This window comes from Falco cherrug, chromosome 5 (genome assembly GCF_023634085.1).
Source record: "Falco cherrug isolate bFalChe1 chromosome 5, bFalChe1.pri, whole genome shotgun sequence".
Taxonomy (NCBI): Eukaryota; Metazoa; Chordata; class Aves; order Falconiformes; family Falconidae; genus Falco; species Falco cherrug.
In genome coordinates, this window is record NC_073701.1 from 94,527,205 (window position 1) to 94,549,507 (window position 22,303).

At 44.7% G+C, this 22,303-nt stretch overlaps 1 pseudogene; it reads right to left on the bottom strand.

Moving 5' to 3' along the window:
- Positions 1-21,458, bottom strand: part of LOC114016790 (heat shock factor protein 5-like) — a 36,323-nt pseudogene extending 14,865 nt beyond the window's left edge.
- Positions 21,459-22,303: the final 845 nt, after the last annotated feature.

Genomic DNA, 22,303 nt, shown 5'->3' on the forward strand with positions numbered 1-22,303 from the left:
GGGGTATCCGCCAGAAGAAGATCCTTTTGACCCAGGACCGATAGACCGTGAAAAAGAACCTGATTTATACCCTCCTGATCTACGTGATGAGTGGACAAAAATAAAGAAACAAGCCTTAAAGGAGGGGGATTTGGACATGGCTAAAACTATTGTTGCTCCGGTCTTGTATTCTCAGGGTCGAGCAGGGGGAGCACGATGGGAGGCTCTTTCTTTTTCGGTTGTTAAAGAACTGCGCCGCACAGTTACAGAACATGGTATTTCTTCTCCCTATTTTATAAGCCTGTTATCTTCTGTGTTTGATACTTATATCATGACTCCTCATGATTTGAAATCTTTAGCACAATTGTTACTAACCCCGACTCAGTACACGTTGTGGGAGTCGCATTGGAGAGGAGGACTGCAAGCACTCCTGCTCACGTATGTCAATCATAATGATGCTGCATTAGCTGCACTGACAATAGAGCATCTTACGGGCACCGGGGCACATGCTGATCCGGTAACACAGGCTCAACACTGCCCCCGTGCGGCTCTCGAGGCAATTAGGGGAGAGGCAAAAAAGGCTTTTTTCCAGGTTCCTGATGTACAAAAGCCACACAAAGCTTTTACTAACATCACTCAGGAGTCTCGAGAACCTTATATGCAGTTTATTGATAGACTAAAACAGGCTTTGGAACGTCAAGTAGGTAATGAGGAAGCTCGGGATATATTGCTAACAAAACTAGCTGTTGAAAATGCTAATGCTGATTGTAAAAGGCTATTGAAGTCTCTTCCCAACCCAAACCCCACTCTGGTGGAAATGGTGGAAGCATGTAACCGAATCGGTACGGTTGACCATAAGTTTGAAGCTATGGCTGCTGCTTTTGCAACAATGCAGGGTGTGGGGAATTGCTATGGTTGTGGTAAGCCTGGTCATCTAAAGAGAAATTGTCTTGCGCGGGCTGCGGGGAATAAACAACAACCTCCTGGTCCTGGAGTTTGTCCGACATGTCGGAAAGGGCGTCATTATGCTAATCAATGTCGATCTAAGTATGATTTCCAGGGACAACCGATACAGGGAAACCGACCGCGGAGCGCGCGGCAGCGACGCGCACAGACACAAATGCCACAGCTGGCATTTCAACAAGCTCGGAGAGAAGTACCGACACCTCAAGTCTCTGTCCAGCAACCTCAGGCAGCGCAGGATTGGACCTGGCAACCTCACACACAGTAACGTTGCTCGATTCCTCGGTTCATTTATTATCAACAAATGTCAAAGGACCATTACCCCCTGATACACAGGCTCTATTAATTGGTAGATCTTCCACAACATTGTCTGGTCTATTTGTTTTACCAGGTGTTATTGACTCTGACAGTGTGGACAAAATCAAAATTATGGCATGGACTCCATTTCCACCTTGTACGATACCTCAAGGTAGTAGAATAGCGCAATTGATTTTGATCCCGGCAGGGGCAGGCTCTCTTACCTCTGATCACCCTCCGCAGAGGAGAGGAGGTTTTGGATCTACAGGGTTACCTCACATTTTGTGGGTACAATCTATTTCTCCACAGCGACCTATGTATCAGTGTACCCTTATTCATAATGACCAACAAATAGCACTAAATGGGATCATTGACACTGGAGCTGATGTCACAGTAATTTCTCAAGCCAAATGGCCTCCGCAATGGCCACTGACTAATGTCTCTCAGACACTGGCTGGGATAGGGGGGACCGGTAACAGTCGTCAGAGTTTGGAACTAATTCAAATTCAAGGACCAGAGGGACATGTGGCTTCTGTTAAACCTTTTGTGCTACCTGTCCCTATGGTTTTGTGGGGACGTGATGTATTGTCACAATGGGGAATGTCTATCCGCACACATTTTTAGACGGGGCCATTGAAGTGCGTGACACCCTAAAAATAACCTGGAAGACTGATGTTCCTATTTGGGTGGATCAATGGCCCCTTCCTATGGAAAAACTTCGCGCACTTCAAAACTTAGTCTCAGAACAACTGTCCAAAGGACACATTGTGCCCTCTACCAGCCCATGGAATTCACCAGTTTTTGTTATTAAAAAACAAACTGGCAAGTGGCGCTTGCTCCATGATCTCAGAAAAATTAACGATGCTATGGAAGATATGGGAGCCCTCCAACCCGGGCTCCCGTCTCCAACTATGATCCCTCGACACTGGCATCTAACTGTCATAGATCTTAAAGATTGTTTTTTCAGTATCCCATTGCATCTAGATGATACCCCAAAATTTGCCTTTTCCATTCCAAGCATCAACATGCAAGCTCCGTTGCAGAGATATCAGTGGGTTGTACTGCCACAAGGTATGAAAAATAGCCCTACAATGTGTCAATGCTATGTTGCGAAAATACTCAGTCCTGTCCGAAATGCTATGCCTACTGTGTTATTGTATCATTATATGGATGACCTTTTAGTGGCAGCACAACATCACGAAGTCATGGAGAAAGCTGTAGCCCTTGTCATAGATGCCGTGAATTCGGCAGGCCTCTCTATAGCACCAGAAAAGGTCCAAAAGTTTCCCCCTTGGAAGTATCTGGGCTGGCGAATAAGAGCACAAACTATTATTCCTCAACCATTGCAGATCAATACCAATGTAAGAAACCTGCATGATGCACAAAAATTACTGGGAACAATAAATTGGGTTCGACCATTATTGGGAATTTCTAATACAGACTTGGGTCCTTTGTTTGACCTACTAAAAGGGGACACTAATCTTTGTTCTCCACGTAATCTTAACCCTGAAGCAGATACATCTTTACAAAAGGTTGCCTCAGCTATCGCTTCTCGACAGGCCCACCGATGGGCCCTTGAACTACCTTTTTACTTGATTATTTTAAACCCTGTACGACAGCCTCATGCCCTGATATTTCAATGGGACCTTCAGAACTCAGACCCCCTGTTAATTATTGAATGGATCTTTTTACCTAACCAGCCTACAAAAACTATTTTGACACAACGTGAAATGTTTGCCTCTCTGATTGTTAAAGCTAGATCACGCCTGTTAACCTTATCAGGGAAGGATTTTGTCTGTATTTGTCTACCAATAACAACAGTATACTTAAAATGGCTTTAACAGCAATCAGACACCTTTGTTATGGCACTTGCCGACTATACAGGCCAAATAACTTCTCATCCACCTTCACACAAACTGTTTAACATTGATTTTCGTCTGATGTTAAAACCCAGAAGAAGCGAACAACCCTTACAGGCGCTTACTGTCTTTACAGATGGATCAGGCAAATCACATAAATCTGTTCTTCTATGGTGGGATGATCAACGGAGACAATGGGATTCGGATATAGAGACAGTCTCCGGTTCACCTCAAATAGTAGAACTGAATGCAGTTGTTCGTGTTTTCCGAAAATGGAATGTACCACTCAACCTTGTTACTGATTCTGCTTATGTTGCAGGTATTGTTACATGAGCTGAAGCTTCTGTGCTGCGGAATGTTTCACATTCACAACTTTTTACCCTGTTACAGGAACTTATTTTCCTTTTGGACTCTGGATCTGCACCTTATTTTGTTATGCATATTAGGTCTCATACCTCACTACCTGGTTTTCTTGCAGAAGGCAATCGACGAGCTGACCTATTGACGTTACCAGTTCAAGTACTGCCAGACCGTATTGCACAAGCTAAACTAAGTCACTCTTTTTTCCATCAAAATGCTGGAGCTCTTAAGCGACAGTTTGACCTTACTTCTCAACAAGCATCAAATATTATTGCTGTCTGTCCTGATTGTCAAAAACATTCTTTCCCATCAATTGCTACAGGAGTTAATCCTAGAGGATTACAAAGCCTACAATTATGGCAAACAGATGTCACACATTATTCTGAATTTGGTAACCTTAAATATATCCACTCTTCCATTGATACATTTTCAGGTGCCTTGTTTGCCTCTTGTCACACAGAAGAAAAGGCACGAGATATTCGTAGACATTTAATGCGTGCTTTTGCTACATTGGGTATTCCTATTAAAGATAAAGACAGATAATGGTCCAGCTTATGTTTCAACAACTATAAAAAACTTTTTTGCCCTGTGGGGTATAACTCATATTACTGGCATTCCTCATTCCCCCACCAGTCAATCTCTCATTGAACGGTCTCATCAGTCTCTAAAGCGTTTATTACAACAACAAAAAGGGGGAATGGGAATGGCTATTCCGGAGGAACGGTTACAGAAAGCATTGTATGTTTTTAATTTTTTGAATTGTTCTTTAATAGATAACAACCCACCGATAGTTCGACATTTCACTGCAAATGCCTCCTTCGAGGCACGGGTTAAAGCCCCAGTATTGGTCCGAGATCCAGAAACAGGTAAAATTATGGGACCATATCCTCTTGTTACATGGGGAAAAGGTTATGCTTGTGTCTCTACAGAAAAAGGACCTAGATGGATCCCAGCGAAGAATGTAAGACCTTTCCATGAACCTTTACTGCAGACAACTGATACCGACACCGACCCTACAGAATGAAATAAAAACTGTGTGAGGATTACTGTTTTGCATTAATGTTAGATACCCAAAATCAGGACACAGAATATAGATTTCACCTTTTACAGCGCCTAGAACGAACACTATCACCCTGGATCAAACCACTTAACAAAGGTAATACGTTTGGACCAAGCACGGGACAGGACAACTCGGACAATGATTCCATTGACACTGATAAGGGGAATGAAGGATTCATAATGAGAGAATAACTAGGTATTGTGAAGGAGAATAGGAAAGTTAAACATGGTTATTTAGTGTTTAATAGGTGTCTGCACGCTTGTAGAGATATATAGTTATGTAACTACATGAATGGTTTCTGCCCTGAGCCTGGTGGTGCATACAGCTGCGGTTTGTGTCCGGGCTCAGAGATGTAAATAGGGGCTTCTCTGTAAAGTGTCTCTCTTTGCATGAAAAAGAGGGAATGAAGGGAATGACCCCAGAGGTATGTTCAGAGAAGGCATGCGATGTTTCGAACTTTTTGACTGAACCAGTTCTTGTTTGGTGTGCCCTTCCACCTATGTATAATGTTAATCCAAAAGAAGCTGATATTGTTTACACTTTGAATGTCGGTAATTGTCTTGCTGTAGATACTAATGTAGTAGGAGGCTATGATGGGAACGTGTCGCAGCGGTTCTTCTCTTATCCAGAGTAACAGCAGGGAAAGCATTAAAGAGTTAAATCACCTTGTTTGATAAGCAGTTAAGAATGTGAGTCAAAATTGCCACTGCTTTTGTTGTTGGTTCAGGGACATGGCTGTGAGGATTTTGATGGTATGTGCTGCGTGGATTTTAGGCACCCCATTGCAGCAACATGTTAACAAAATCTGAGAAAATTTCAGCCTTTTTGGCATCCATTCACTCAATTGGCAGTATTGTTTGTTTGCTATTACCTTGGTTGCAGTCATGTTTGCAAGGGCCCTGCAGAACATGGCAAGCCTGGTACTAGCTGTTCAAAAACAAAAAGGGGAAATTGTAAAATTGTACGGAACAAAGACATTGGGTTATTTTGACATTGATAATATGTCTTAGTTGGTTTTTTATTTGTTCTATTACTTGTGCCTTGTTTTTGCTCGGTTTCAGGGGTTCTTTTTGTGCAACAGGAAGGGGGAGATGCAGGAGCGGTCTGGAAACTAGGACCATGCATGGCAATCAGTTAGCTGAGGGGAATGTGCTCGGGCTTGTCTGGACAACAATTAACGTGATGAGGCATGTTTGCAGAGCACAGGGGAGTGGGAGACGGATGGCGCCAAGGATGGCGCCAAGGAAAGGTAACACCTTGCTGTTAATTGCTGGTAGTTAACCACCAATCAGGGATTGCCTAGTATGCAAGGCTTAGCTTCAAGAACCAATTAGTTTAAAACGCGCAGCTTTTGAAAGTGTATATAAAGTCGTGCTCCTGTACAGTAAACTGACATTTGCTTGCATCAAGCTGCATCCCGTCTCTTCATTTGCCGCAACTGTGTTTATAGAATCTTACACACCAACTCTTCAGTAATCTAACGTAATAGGTAATAATACCATTTTCATCCTAACAGCATCAGCCTAGCCCACACAAGTCTGGTTCCCAAGCTATCCCTTTTTTTTATTGTTTGGTCTTTTAAGCGAACATGTTTCTGACCATGGATTCACCGCACCTGTGGACAGACCCTCCACTCAGGTCTAATACTTCTGCAACTTCAGAGTCCGAAACATTGTTTGGCAGAGAATCAAGCAAAGCTACCGAAGCTGACAGACATGAAAGTTTTGCCTTTTCACTTCAGTTACTGAAAAACGCCAAAACTGCTGCATCTCACTACTTACACGACTTACGAGACACTGACTGGACTATACCTATACCCAGCTGGAACCATGATGGACTAAAATTAGCAACTCGCATGAATGGGGTTTGCTGGATTAACCTTCCCCAAAGAAAGCAAGCGTTTCAGCCTTCACATAGGCATGCTGCCAAGGAGACTGAACGAAATCGGAGGCAAATTCCTCTTGATCAAGCATTACAGAAATGTTCTATTTCCACTTTAAGAATAAAACAAAACATTTCTTAGGAGTAGGAGTGGAATAAGAGATGCCCATTGAAGGCCAAAGCCTGTAAAAGTCTAGGACAGAAATTCACTGAGGCTAAGAGGACAATGCTGGATCTGAACTGTTGAATGTACTAACTCTTTTCATGTAAAGAGCTGCTCTTTAATTTGCTGTCTTTTAGGAAATCTGGAAAGCAGAATAAAGCAGGTTTCTACTAAACTGTTACTTCTATGAGGGAGACAGTTCAAGGCTCAGTGCTGGTCACAGGAGTAATTAAATGCTGGGAAATACTGTGAACGAAACAGAAAACAAAACAGTGCCAGCTTGGTCAAAAGGTCCCGCATGCTAAAACCGACAGTTTCAAGGGCTGACTTCAGTCCACAGAGCAGAAACCCAAGATGAAGTACACGCTATCATCGCAAGTCTTCGGGCTGAAAGTAGCTGGAATGTGTAAGCAGGAATGCCCTGCTCTGTTTGCGCTCCTTGTTCTTGCTCTTCCCTACACATCAGGTTACAGCTGCTGTTTTGAGACCTGACGCTGGGCAAGACAAACCTTTGATCTGACCCAGCAGAGCTGTTCTGATGCTCTTGTATGAACAGTGGGGGAATTTGCTCCCCCTCTGCTTGTATAGAGAGGAACAGAGCGGTCTTCTGTGCACGTCCACTATTCTGTCATAAGCTTGCTCTAAAACACATGGTACCAACAGCCACTGAAAGCCTGAGTGCTTCCAGATTCAGGGATGAGGAAGAAAACTGTGCTGGAGCCTGATGTGAGGAGTACAGGCACAGAAGCCTCCTCTGGAGAGTTCTGCACCTGCCATGACCCCAGGCTCTGGACAAGTAGGGTGTTAAGTTAACCTTCCCTCTCCCGAGTTTGGGAGGAGGAGACTAGTTGAAGAGTGGTTCTAACAGGAAGAGGGAATCTGTCAAACAAAATGCTGAACAGTCCCTGAATTGCTTTTCAATTGCTCAAAAAATGAGGGCAGTTATTTAACCAGTTACAGTCCAGGACCAACATCAGGATTCTCACAAATATACAAAACCTCCCTCCCAAACAACTACGTGGTTCGTGTGCTTAATTCCCCCAGTTCTTGACAAGGAAGTTCGGGTCACGGACTCCAAAGGCCTTCAACAAGGGACAACCTATCATTCTAAAAATGCAGTTCAAAAATTCTCAAAACTGACAACATTTAAAGTGCGGTCAACACTTAATATAATGAGTGGGCACCAATTAAGGAGTACTGCCAACTCCATGCACTAGCACAGGGATGTGCTCTTCCCTACACGGTACTGAGCAGAACAGTCTAGTCTAGGCTTGAGCTATGCAGAGGCTTGATCAGAATACACATCCCTTTCTAGAAAGATACCCAAGAGGAAGATGACTAATCTTTATAACACTGAAAGCAACAATGGGAGGTTTGCACCAGCTGATGATTTCCGATCTAGAAACTTCAGTGAAGGCGTCAAGCTACCGATAGAACAATAAAACAGTAGCTTCAATGCATACACAAAAATGAGATTGAGTGCCTACATGCAAGGTAGGTCTCATGCAGCAGAAACAGATGCAGTCAATCTCCTGAGCTTACCTTGTTTTCAAACCAAAACAAAAAAAAAAAGCAGAGCACGCATTTGCTGCCTTAACAGAGTAACATCTAGAATGCCCCTCACCCCTCATGAGACTTACAATTTTACATACCGGGAAGACCAGGTACAGGTAGACCAAAGTACAATTACAACTTGTTGTACACCACAAAGTATAAACCAATGAAGATGCTTTATACCAGTCAAATGTCAATAAACTATACTTTCCACAGAAAACAGAACTTAACAACTATTTATCAGAAACAATCTAACCGTTTATCTAAATTTAAGCAAAAATCTGCCTCCAGCGGCAATTCTCAAAATACTCTTCTTTGTTGGAGATTAAAGATGGTATGTTACAACCTAAAAAAGCATCCACTTCATCACCACGAATACACCTGCACTACGCATGTCTCCCATGCAAATGAGCACCCTAACTCGGCCAACAGGCTGACACAAGTCATGCTCATTAACATGGGAAACATGGGATACTTTTTCATTCCGTCTTCTTTTTTATATCTTGCTTTACCAAGCAAATCCTTCACTGTCCACTAAAAGCTTAATTAAAGAAGCCTTCAGTTCTTAAGCTGGCAAGAATATTGAAAAGCTATCGGTCCAGACCCTAGCATTACTATCAAATATAGTTAGCTCAAGAAAGATGTTGGTTTACCTCCCCTTACCTGCTCTGGACTGAACAATTCTTCCTGAAAAAACATGAGGGAGAACTCAGCTGGGCGGTGATCTGGTTCTGTGCTCCATTTTTCATCTGCTTCCTGTGTGGTCAGAAGTTCTTGTAGTATTTTAGCAGCAGCAGCAGTTTCTATAGACAGAGTGGTATCGGCAGCACAAAGAATGTCAGAAGACAAATTCAGTGCTCCATCTGCTTCCACCAGAAATTACGTGTCTGAAGTTACAGGAGTGAGACATTCCAGCTGGCTTTCCTCAGTTGAAGAAGGTGCGTAACTATTAACAGGCAGTGCCCGATTTCCATTAAACTCCAGGATCGAACACTGGCTCTCTACAGGTGCCACTCCCACCTTTTCAGCTTTGCATGATGAACGCACCTCAGCGGCAACCTGAAACATGGCTTCAAGACTGACTTCTGCCTTCTTGTTTTCTTCAGATATATTACATAGCCAGTCAGACGGCATCAGTTCAGCTTCATAAGATGACTGCATTGGAGGATTCTGGAAAAAACAAAATACAGTGAACTTTTGTATCAAAAAATTACCATGACAGGATGTGTATTGATTCTGTTTATCCATTTATCCAAAAGCTTGAAAGATTGTCCGTTATTCTCAGTTAAAATAGCAAGTTTAACCAGAAGAAAAAAGAAAAAAGCTACTGCTTTGTCTTGGTTTTCATTAACCACCTTACTCTTGGCACGCTTCCTTTCTTCTATTCATGGTCTATCCTGGAGGGAAGGTTACTTACTAGGAGCTGGTGTATGCCTGCAGATGCATTGTCTGCACACCCTTTGCACCGCAGGTGTTAAATATACCCAAGCATTCAAATCAGAGACTTCTGGTCTTAGTAGGACCTGTGGGGGTACACTAGAACCACCCTCTTCACGTGCCACATACGTAATAGAAAATGAGAGAGAAAACCCACCTGCCTTCAGTTCCTTCTAAAACTCAAGCATTCCTGTTGTTGTTGTATAATAAAATCAGTATAAACCACAACATTTTTAAGCAAAAGAAAAAGGTCCATATGCTGTAAATGTGCATATGGACAACACAACTTGAGGAACTCACCGCTTCTTAACCAATACCATTTTCCCCCTCAAGTGATTGTCCATAGGCACACCTACACAAGGGGTGCCCCCCAGGGACGCCCCAGTCCCAGGATGAGTGGGAGTTCAAATACCGATGAAAGCAGATACTGTAAAACTGCCCTGCCTGTCACAGCCTCACATCTGGACTCTCCGGTCATGACAGCGTCCCACAAAGGCACAACTCAAAGTCTGCATCAATCTGCATAAAAAGCCGACAGAATTTCAGGTCAGAAACACTTCTTGTAGAACCTACAGAGACTCTGCCTTTGCCATCACAGATCAGGTCTGAACACTACTAAAATTTTTCACTGTAATGACATCACAGGACGACAGGACACAATCAGCAATCCAGTGATGATTTTTTTAGTAGCATTCATATATATCGAATAACCTTTAAAACAGAATGAAGACAATGAAAGAGTTTTTCCAAAGCAGCAAGTCCTACCCAAGTGAAATGATAGATGACATTTTAACAGCCAGTGTCTGTACTGCTACTTCTTCTGGAGGTGACTCAGTCAAAGGACACTAGAAGGGTCATTTCTTCTGACAAATACAAGTCATACAATGATGTTGAACAGAAACTCAGGTCTATTTAAAATACAGCCTTCTTTTGGAAGAGATCCGGTATGAAGGAGTAGTCCTTAGTGCCTGACTATCCTTAGACCTTTTAGCTGAGGTCATGGTTAATGAAAAGCTACTTCCAGAGACGAGTAAATTAGAGAACAGGAAGCTACAGGATCACCTACTAGGAAAGCCGTATCAGATCAAATGCCAGCGAAGGACTTGGTCTCTCCCTGATGGAGATACCACAAAGAGATGAGATCCTGTCTTCTGGGTGTGTGAAGTCAAGTCCTAGCGTGGATTCGTGTAGATGTGCCAGTTTGCAGATAGCCACAAACTGTGGAGGGTGGGGGGAAACGGAGGGGGAAATAAAACCTGGAATTTGAGAAATTTAGGTTAAGTTAAGCAAAATCTTTTCATTAAAGGCTAAGCCACCTTTATGTTTTTTATGAGATAGGTTCAAACATTATTCCTCTCATTTGATTTTTTTTTTCAGTTCTATTTTTTTAAAATGTTAATAAGGTGTTTCATTTCTGTTGCATTGCTTGTTTACTGTCATAAGTAGTCAGGATTTTAAGTAAGATCTGGATTACCAAACCATCCAGGAATAAGATCATCCCTGCCAAAAACCAATGAACCAACCCACCCATACTGAATCTTTTTCTGCCTCTTCTTAGGGGACCTCAGCTTGAAGCTGTTATAGCACATATTGTCCTCTTGGATGCACTACAGGATCTCGTATGTATTTCCAACAGGAGAAAGGGGCCACGCAAAGGTACAATTTAAATCCTTTTAGTTCACCTGGAGAAGGATGGGGGGAGGCAGCAACGAAACAAGGAAAACCGATAAAAGATTGAGAAGTCAGGGCCTGAAAGACTAATAGCTTGCTGGTCATTCAAGCTCAAGAGGAAAAATGGTCTAACTTAGCAGAAGTGGTGAAAGAGAAGATGGGCATTTCACTTATAAGATTAGCATAGCGTGTGCAGGAATTAAAGCACAACCACACCTTTTCAGGGACTGCTAGGACTACACAAATCTGGCTTGAGTGCTTGGGCAACCGGAATTAGTTCAGACTTGATTTCTTTTTGAAATAACATGGCTGATTATCATTCCTTATTACAAATAAAAACAAACTACTTAGGACTGCTTTTAAGGTCAGAAAGTTCTTCTTTTTTCTTGCACGTTTATTTCTTCCATTTCCCGTTACCTCTTGCTTCAGTTCCACAAGGAAATACCGACAGCTTAATAACCATGGTAATAGCAATAATCAAACAGCAGGGCTGCTGTTAAAAAAAAAAAAAACAACAAAACGAGGTGGGGGCAGGAAAAAAAAAATTTAAAAATCGCTGAAATCCAATATGTAGCCTCAGTTCACATCTATGATAAAGCAGCGGGGAAGTATTGAGCTAATGGTTGTGAGCTGCCAGCACTGCTGTTGCAGAAGATAGCACGAGGTCTCTCAAAAGACTCATTCCTACCCAAGGATACTGATTCATCACACTAATCCAAACCCCACTTAAGAGAACCCAAATGAAGAATGGGTAAGAAGTTGTACCTGAGCTCCCTGTTTTGTAACCAAACGTGATGAGAGTGTAATACAAACCTCTGAAACCCCGACTTCAGAAACCTGGTGAGATACACCATCATCAGCCACCATGTCTGGGTATAACCACCTATGTCCCCTTGCCATTCCACGCAGTAATTCTCTCCAGCTTTTCCTGGAGAGCAAACTGCAGCCAACCAAACAGTTAGTTACCGGCCTGGTCTGCCCATGTTCCAGCCAGGGTCACCTAACACTTTCAGCAGCTCAGGTGTGTACTGTACAAGCTCAGCAGCTGGCCTCCAAGACCCAGAAACTCCACCTGTCTTAAATCTCTCCTAAACTTAAAAGTGATGCTCTCTGCAAGACCCAGTAAGGAACAGCACAAGGTTTAGGCTTCCTTGTCCAAGAGTGCCCGCTTTTCCTTCTGAGACCACAAAGCACCGTCTGGATCCAACAGAAACGGGGCTGGTAACCAGCTTGCTGACTACGAGCATGCCGATACGGTTCACTGTCTTCGGGACTGGTCCAGCAGTTTCGTATAGGCTTTGCCACTCCTACCTAGCAGCACACAGCGTGACCAAACAGCCTAAAACGCCCCGCAAACCACGCTTCAACAGCATTGCACTGAATTCCTGCAACTGGTAGAAGGTATTGAGTGGAACAATAGGAAATAGACCATGCAATAGTTCTATTTTTTGTGAAGAACAATAAAAATGCTTAGTCAGCCAGGGCTGATGAATTTTACCGCTTTTGAGGATTTGTGCAAGTGGTTACTGATGGATGATCAATACACCAGCCAGGCAGGATGCTCAATACTGCAGCTTGCCACATCCCCCAGAAGTTTGGGGAAGTATATGCCCCAGAACACACAAAAGGCAAACTGATTATTCCCCACAGCTCAGCAAGAACCGCAGGCAAACTGCTGTCTTCTGTACCACCTCCACAGCCTGTCACCACGTTCCAGGAGAAATGACCTAGGCTATGCTAAGACTCAGAAATCTCAAGAAGTCCCGTTGATCCACGCGGTACGATAGTTGTGTTACCCTGCTCAGAGACAGCCGGTTACTGACCTGGTGGAACTGATACAGGGCACTGCTTGCCTTTGGCCTTCTCACGCAGAGGATCGCCTTCCCGCAGTCTGCCCAGATGCTCGGCAGCTTTTTGCTGGGGGTTTCCAGGAAACAAAGCAACCACTAGCAAGTGGCCTAAAGGTCTTCTGACTCCACACACTGCCCATGGACTTGCTTCTCCAAACAACTGATTTTTACTAGACCCTTTGGACACTGTATATTATCCTTCAATCTAGCCACACCACCACCTTTGACCACTCCTTTGGAATGATTTACTATCCCATGGATCTCGGCCTTCCGAGATAAGCTATTTAATTGTGACTGCCCATCGCTCAGACGGATCCTCATGTCCTGGATGAAAAAAGCAGCTCACAATGAAAGTGAGAGGACAAAGATCCACTGTGCGAAAAATAAATACTACAATATCGACGGCATGACTGGCTGTTGGCTATCTATAGCCTTACACTAACGTGTTATCCTGGCCATAACCTGCCCATCTTGGATAAGCTTATTTTTTAAAAGAAGTCACGAATAAAAGACAAAGGTTGATATTTGCAAGACAGGAAACTCGATGATCAAGCTTGGGTAGGTCAACCCTTTTTCAACACACATAAGCATAACTTGCTTTGCTTGTCCTCTGTGAGGGGGAAAAAAGTATATGTGTTATGCTGTAATAAAAAAGGAAGCTCTTGCATTTTTACTTCAGATCTTCTGATATCTGATAAGCCAGGCCCTCCAAATAAGGTGCAGTTTCCACTAAAATTACATAAAGCATTTACAGGAAGTACTGGAGTTATCTTTAATAAGAGATCTCCGAGGTGGGGCCCATTCCAAAAAGTCACCTTAGTTTTTCTCGTTCATCAAATCAAACTCAGGACTGCAGGAAGCTGTCCGGGACAAAGAAGGGGAGCTGCTTCTCAGTATTTTCATAATATTAAAGAATCTCTTTTTGTCCAGGCAAGAACATTCTTCAAATACAAATGCAGGCTCATTAACTAAAAGTGATTCTGGTGAAGTCAAGCAAAAACACTCCACTGATGAGGACATCCACTATGCTGCTACCCTGAAACCTAACCTGAATTACAAAACTACCCGTTTAACATTCGGTGGTTCTTTGAAATAGGTATTTGTAAACCACATCACTTTCACTTTATCAAGCAGATCAATTTTCAAATTTCAAATTATCCTTAATTTCACAAGTGTATAAACCTGCAGCTCATTCATACAGTCTCCTTCGCTTTCACCTCCTTTCAGTAGGCTACGCTCACCTGGACAAAGCTGTCGTGGGTGTACGCTGAAGCAGTAGGACCAGCACAGCCAGCCAGAGGATCTGTGTGGGCTGCTGCTGAACAGCTCTGTGGTGTGGCTGCAAGAATTCAAACACAGCTATCAGACTGCTGGAACTTGTGTCTGGTGTGCAGAGTTCTATTGCTTACTTTGATTAAACATTTCAATAATCACACATTCCAGAACATTTATTGAATGTAAACGACATTCCAGAAATTTATTGTTACCTCCCAAGTCATTTTAAGACCAATTTCTTAATCTTAAAAATATTTAAGATATGTATAGATATATTAAAAATATATATTGTAAAATTGGTAACACGCACACATACATGCAGAAACTTCATAATCAGAGTCTTTTGTGTCTTAGTATCACCTCTCTGATTTGGCTGCTTGAGTTTCTTGTCACAATACACCACAGAAAGCGTATTCACATAGCTGAGCCTAGGTGTTCATACACACTTGTGACCATGTGAATTTTAAGACTTACAAAGAAAATGAATTATCTTAACCAAGAGTGTATCATTCTGAAGAATATCATGACTACTCCTAAACTACCACTCACCAGAAAGGTCTTCATATGTAAATGAACCCTACAGGCACAGATGCATTCAAAAGGCGCGACTGGCCTTGCACTGTCAGGTGGCACCAATAACTAATATTTCTCACATGGTCTCCATGACTGATTTTTCATTATTACACACTCTCGGATAATAAAGCTTCAATGCATTTCTTTGACGCGATTCTACTGCTGTCAAAGGTTTTGCAGATAGCTGAATGTAAACAGAACTAAATCCTTAAACTAATTATGGTCTAAGGCTAGTGGGGAAAAAAAAGACTTAGATGAGCATATTTTATGTTACTGACTTTTCAGTAAGAATCATAATGAAAAACCAGGGAAATCTTTTTGTCACGGAAGTTAACAAACAAGTTTGAATACACACAAAAAGAAATCTTTTGACAAAGTTCTACTTTGATTTCATTTAATGGGACTTCAAAAGTGAAATGAATATAGAGTCAAGAATTAAGATTGAACATACATTCTTTAGTTCTCTCACTTACTAAATACGTATCTTAAGGTTAACTATCACTTCCCAAACAAACTAATCTTGCTGCTGTGCTCTCATGATGAAGGAAACCAGACTTTTTCATGTGGACATTTGAAGAAACACGCTTTCAGCATTCTGTATGTTATAATATATAGAAGAAAGGATAGCGGAGAGATTAAGAGATACACAGGCACAGAAGTAAAACCGCTGAGACAGTCCTAGAGTGACAGTGAAAATTAAAAGATTTATCATACTCCAGTGAAATGTCACTTACACTCTCAGAAACGCTAATTAATTCACTGGAGGTTTCAAATGCCTCAGATTCCCCAAGTTTCTGCATTTTAGTTTTGATTACACCTTGCAAAATTTGGTATGTTTTCACTGCGTTCTCACACCCACCTCCCACCCCAGAAGATTCTACCTGAGCAACATAGCCAAGTTATCCTTTAAACTTAAAGCAACGAGCGTCATCCAGTGAGAGAGAGCTACATGTTCATGTCTAAATCTACGCTGGTCTCCCTCAGCTCCCCTGCAGGCAGTACTTCAAAACAGGCACTTCCAGGACACCAGTGATCTTACCCCAAGACAAACTCTAAACCGAGCTACGTGAAATCGCACCCGAGACGCCCCTTTCCTTCCCTTGACTACGGGAGAGGGCTGGGGCCTTAGCTGAGACAGCGACAACTACAATTCATCATGATGAGTTTCAGCCTGTGCTCTGTAACCAATAGAAACGCAAAGCGGGGACCGCCTCCCACCTTAATTAAGCAAGTATTCTGGATGAGGCTTGGAGCTACCTGGTCTAATACCCACGGCAGGGGGGTGGGAACTTGCTGATCTTTAAGGTCCCTTCCAACCCAAACCATTCTATGATTCTCAGGACACCTGCTCCTGGGAGAAGACTTAATAGTTAGCAGCTGGTAAGGCAGGCTCCACACTCTGGCCACCACAGTAATCTTTGCATAAGGAGCACGTGGCAGGAGTTGCCCGTCTCTTAAACATTTAAGTGTGTCTACAAGAAATGCCCAGCTCCTCAGAACCCTTCCTTGACAAAAATGACATTACGGAAACTGTTGATTATTATCTGAAATGTTCTCAGCAGAGGTCTCAGAAGAGATGCACAAAAGATGTAACGATTTCACTGTGTAGGATTTCTAAACAGGGATAGATAGCTGTCTTTGTGAAGGTGCGGCTGCCAAAGGAGGAGCAGGCAGAAGGAAAGAATAATAACGGAGCTTTAGTTTGTTCAAGGCAAGAGTCACTGTTCTGAATTTCAGAAGTTTTAGGGAAATTAAAAAAAAACACCACAAAACCACAACAAATACACCACCACTCCCCAGAAAATAACCTATCATGTGATTTTTCCCATTCAAGGTAAGGGCAAGGAAAAGAACAGTAATTTGCTTCAACTCCTCTTCTGAAGAATAAAAACACTTAAGTGAGACTGATTTATTTTGTAATTGAGTGATTAAGTGAGACTGACAATTGTGGCAGAAATAATTTAGAAAAAAGAAAGGAGCCAAGACTTTTGTACTTTCTAGTCTTCAGTGCATAAAAAAATACAACATAAAGAAGCTAAGCAAGAAAAAAAAATCAGGTACAAAAATAGCATGAGCAGAATGAAATATTCTGCACCAGGAGTCCTCAAACTACGGCCCACGGGCCGGATATGGCCCCCCAGGGTCCTCAGTCCAGCTCCCCGTATTTACAGAACCCCCACACCACCACCACCCCTGCCGGGGGTTGGAGGGGGAAACCAAGCAGACGCAGATGACTTCCTGCCATCTAATCCGCGCGCCGGCCCCCTGTTTAAAAGGTTTGAGGACCCCTGTTCTGCACAATACTTTTGACTGACCTTTGAGTTTAAAACCTTAACCTGGAAAAACATGAGACCAAGGCCTAGGATACTACTTCTTAACAAGGTCTCAGTGCTTTAATATCATTGTCCAAGTTTTGCTTAATTAAAAAAACAAAAATGAAAGTTAGCCTCACACCGACTAGTTTTGGAGAAATGCTCTTCTCCTCGCCCTTTCACCTCAACAGAAAGGCTATCCAGAAAATCACCAGGGGACACACAAAATCTGGAGGAAGGACACGAATACCAAACAGAAACTCCTTTTGCTTTAGGTCCATCTTCCTTTTAGACTTGACACTTTCTAATTCTCACTTGAGATATACACATGGCAGAGTATTGTAGAAAAATATTTGAAAGTCTCACTTTAAAATCTATTTTTGAAAAGCAAATGCAGAAAATTTTTTTCATACCTGTTGGATAGCAGGCTTGTGAGTACGGCACTGAAGATGCAGAGCTGCTGCAATTTGCAATGGATGTGGCAACGCTTTGAGTCCCTTGCTGAAGTGGCGGAAGAGAAGACGCAGGCTGGAGTGTGTACGTGGCTCCTGTTGGAAGTGTCTGGAGTACAGGAAAGGCAGCCCCTTTATCTGGAAAAGCTGGGGAAGCCCCTTGCCCTGACAGCAACCCAAGTGGTCCCTGCTGGATCCAAGTGGAAGGGACTGGAGTCGGATCTAATCTTTGTGCTGGTAAAGTGCTGGGGGCTTGGCACGAGGTTGCCATGTAGGAGTAAGGAGAGAAAACACCTTGACCGTAAAGTTGATGAAACTGTCCTCCAGTCAGCAGTCCTGCAGTGGGTACAAAATAAAGCGAAGCAAGTGTTAAGGAAAGGAGTTTTCACAGGCAAAGAAAGGCAATATGAGGAGCCAAGGCTCTACAACGTTATTTGGGAAGACTACCTTTGCTCCAGCGTACTTAACCCAGAAAGGAGACTGTACTCTTAGACCCGAGCATGCAGTAACTGCTGTGTGGCACACGAGTGAAGCGCCAACACAGAGGTGTCTGCGTAGCATTCAATCTCCTTAAACTGGCAGTAACGAGTTACCCATATTTAGAAATGTGCTATAAATCAAAATGTGTAGTAACTTACTAAACCAAACAAAAGCAATTTTGAAAGTACGGTGTGTTAAATCAGACAATACATTTTAAAAAAGGGACATCATAAAGCAAGATTTGACCAAACTCCACTACTGACAGCTCACAAACAGCTAAGGGAAGGGCAATGTCAAAATCCTCCAAAGGACTTTGCAAGTACTTTATGACAAGTCATTTATTTGGTCAAGAAAAAAATTTCAAAGCCAATTTTTTCTCAGTCAGCTCAACTAGTTCAGTGCAGACTAAAATATCCCAGACTTTGCCATTTTGTTATTTCCTAGAGAGTCCTTTTATTCTTCTCTATTATTTTATAGTTTCCTCTCTCAGACAGTTACTGTTTCATGAAATGGTATTTGCTTTTATAGCATGACAGCTCAATTTCTGTTTCGGTGACTTTGTGGAAACACTGACAGTAACACCGCAAACGCCTGTGCTCATTGATTTCTGCAAGAACTACTGCATTTGTGACTCCCCTGCAGGACTGCACTTAGCCATGAGAATTACGAGTTTCAGGATGGTTCACGTCAATAGGGTTTATCTAGAAGCCAGGCTTTCTCAGACCTGTAGTTTCCAATTCTCACTCAAAAGGACTTTTTTTAAAAATAGCCTCACATTTACCTCTTGCACTCCTCTGATGAAAACTAATTCAAGAAATCAGTAACATACAGTCATTATTCTGCAAGTTCACATTTAACCATTAAGAATCACTAAATAAATACCAGCTGACCCTGAAGATTTGCTGAGACTTAATGTATAGGACCGTTTATTTCCTGTTCAGTACTTTCACCATTTATAAACAGAGAAGGAACAGGGGTATGAAAATTCTTTTGTTTATATTTTACCTTTGGATAGGGACATGAAGATTATCTAGTTCTAACACGTAAACAAGACACCACGGGATGCCAAGTTACCAACCTCCAGTTGCTGTCCAGGAATCGTTCCTGAATGTTTAACAGAGCGTTACACCCTGCAAGACACTGGGAACAGACGTGCCCCTAAACAGTCAGTACAGAGCGCACAGTGCATTGTCAGCCTGTCAGAACTTGACTGCATAGAAACGCCAATGTTTTCCTTGTTCTGTCTTTCTAGAAAATGAGACTCCTAGAGCAAAAACTCTGAAACTGCAGCCATAAAAAACAGAGGACAAAAAATGAAAGAGTCATCTCTTTCTCATAATTTCCTTTACCAATGGTCTGCATTACATCAGACAAACCACATGTCACTGAAGTCTGCAATGACTCATCTTAGCCTTAACAAGGTTAACATCAAATCATTAATTTAAATGCTTCCTAGCCTCCCTACTGAAATAAGTTCCATCCCTTCTCAGATGCTTCATTTTGTCTTCTTGGTATTGCACGTGCAGTTCCACACACATCACGGAAAACACCACTTGAATTAGATGACAGTTCCTACCCTGACACAGTAACCAAGAGTATGGTGATACCCTACTCCGCTCTAAATGCCAGCCGGCGCTGCAGAGAGCAGTACCGTCAACTGCTTCTCCCCTTCTCCTGGTCGCACAGTCCTGCCGCTTCTCCTACACCGCACCTTACAGCTCTGCACCCATGGGGTGCATCACTCAGGCCCAAGAGCCAGTCACAAAAAGGCTATTAAAGTCTTCTCCGATCATTGCGCTGAACCAACATGTTGCTGTATCAGCTGCAAGGAAGATGACAGTTAACATGCCACCAAGGGAATGGGAAGCCGGAGTGCTCTTCTGGCAGCAGCCCAAGAGCACTGCAAAGCAAGATATTCACATCTTCCTTACACAGCGCCAACTACAAAGCTTTAGGGCCGATACAAAATTTGTGGAATAATCCTGAGGGCTCACACTTGTCTTGGGAAAACTCAGATCCTCTCAAAGAGGGTTAGAAAGAAAGAAAACACGTTCTAGGGCTTTTCAGCAGTATTATTTTCTAATTAGCTCTCACCTACTCATTCAACCTGTTTTAAAAACTACGTAGCTTGTGAATTCTTTTTCAGGAGACAACTGACAAAAATCTTACTACCAGGTCTTGTCTCCTTTGCACAAAACTAACAGGATGCTCTAGTTATCACTTCACATGACTCACTGTTTCACACACATTTAATGACAGCTTGTTAAGCATCCCTACTGATGGGCATCCTTACTGACGGGCAAGAAGCAGCAACGTTCATCTGGTAGAGCTGTGCCAGCTCCACAGAGATCGAGCAAGGGTGTTCTTAGTGTAGTATGCAACGGAGACTGTACTGTAGTCTACAGGCAGCCCGAAATACATGTGAACCATGCTACTCATGCTTACTGGCAGCAGATCTACCTGCATAAACAACAACAGCTTCCCTACACCAGGTGAACTGAGATGCCACCGGCAAGGACAGGTAACCCTTCTCCCTCAGGAGAGCGTTGATTTTCAAATCCCATGCCACCCAGCACTTCTCAAAAACCCACCAAGGCCCCACATGGCCCACTCCGACTCACCAGGCCTGTTGGCATTGCTGAGCGTCGAGGGCGGAGGCAGCGGCTGCCCGTTCAGCGGCATGCCGAGCAAGCGCTGGAAGCGGTTGGGTGGGCGGCTGGTCACATCCAGGCCCGCTGCCATCTTCGCCCTGTTGCCTTTCGTCAGGCGCTTCAGGTGGACGAGGAGGTCGGGGCGGTCGCGGCGAAAGTGGGGGCAGCGGAAGTGATGCAGGGGCCCGGTGCAGTTGCCACCGTTGCCTTGTCCACCCTCTGGGCCCGGCCCAGGCCCGGGCCCCACCACACTGCTCCCCGGCAACATCCCCACCTTGCGGAAGCCATAGAGATTGAGCTGCCGGATGAAGCTGCTGAAGTTCTTGGTCTTGAAGAAACCGGTGGCTGCCGCTGCCCCGGCGCCACCCGGCTGCGCAGCGCTGGCTGGCCCGGTGCCCAGCAGCTCGCACTCAAAGAGCGGCTGGTTGATGACCAGCCCCTGGCCGGAGGCATCCCAGCGAACTGAGCGGCAGCGCAGGCTGTTGACCAGCCGCCACAGTCTGGCGGGGAAGTTGTTGGCACTGACGGGGACGGGCTGCTGCGACGTGTCCATGTTGGTAGGTGGCACCAACCGCCGCGCGCTCAACCGCCGCCCGCGCGGCCTCCGCTTCCCCCGCCACGCGCCGAACGGCACGTGCCCCACCTGTGAGGCGCTGCCCGCCGTGCGCCCCGGTCCCTCGGCACGGCACGACCGCAGCCCGGCCCCCCCTCAGCTCCCCCTCAGCCCCGCCATCCCCCTCAGCTCCCCCCGTCCATTCAGCTCCCCAAGTCCCCTCAGCCGGGCCATGTCCCTCAGCCCCCCCATCCCGCTCTGCCCCGCCGGTCCCCTCGGCCACCCCCTCCGCCCCGCCGGTCCCCTCACCCCGCCGGCCCCTCAGCTCCGCTGCCACCAGCATCTCCCGTAGCTTCTGTGAGCGGCCGGGCGGCTGAGGCCCGGGGCCGAAAGCTGCCGCTCGGGGAGGCCCTGCTGCCAGCCCAGAGCCGTCCCGGGGGCAGCCTGGAGGTCCTTGAACCACGGCGCGGGTGGGCGCCGGGCTGTGGAAAGCGGCTGCAGAGGGGGGGAACACACGCTCCGCAGCCCCGCACCCCGCCATGGCTGCCCGGCGCCCCGGAACGGCACGCGGGAAAGGGGGCGGGGCCGCAGCGCCATGTGACCCAACATCGAATCCCAGGGAGGGGCGATCTCGGGAAGGGCGGGGCGGGGGCGGGTTCTGCTGAGCAGCCGGACCTGCCCGGGCCGCCGCGGCTGCCGCGGGGTGCGGGCGGCGGGGACGGAGGGGACAGAGAGGGGCGCGGGCGGTGGGGGCTGGGGAGCTGCTCCATGTGCCGGGGGCACCCCGTGCTGGTGCATACCCCGCCGGGAGGAACGCAGCCGGCAGAGCAGGTGTTGCAAAGTGTCGGCTTAAAAACCTCTGGCAGTTCACAAAAGGAAAAGCAAATGTATAAAGAGTGCAGAGGAACACGGAACAAATCGGCAATTGTGTCA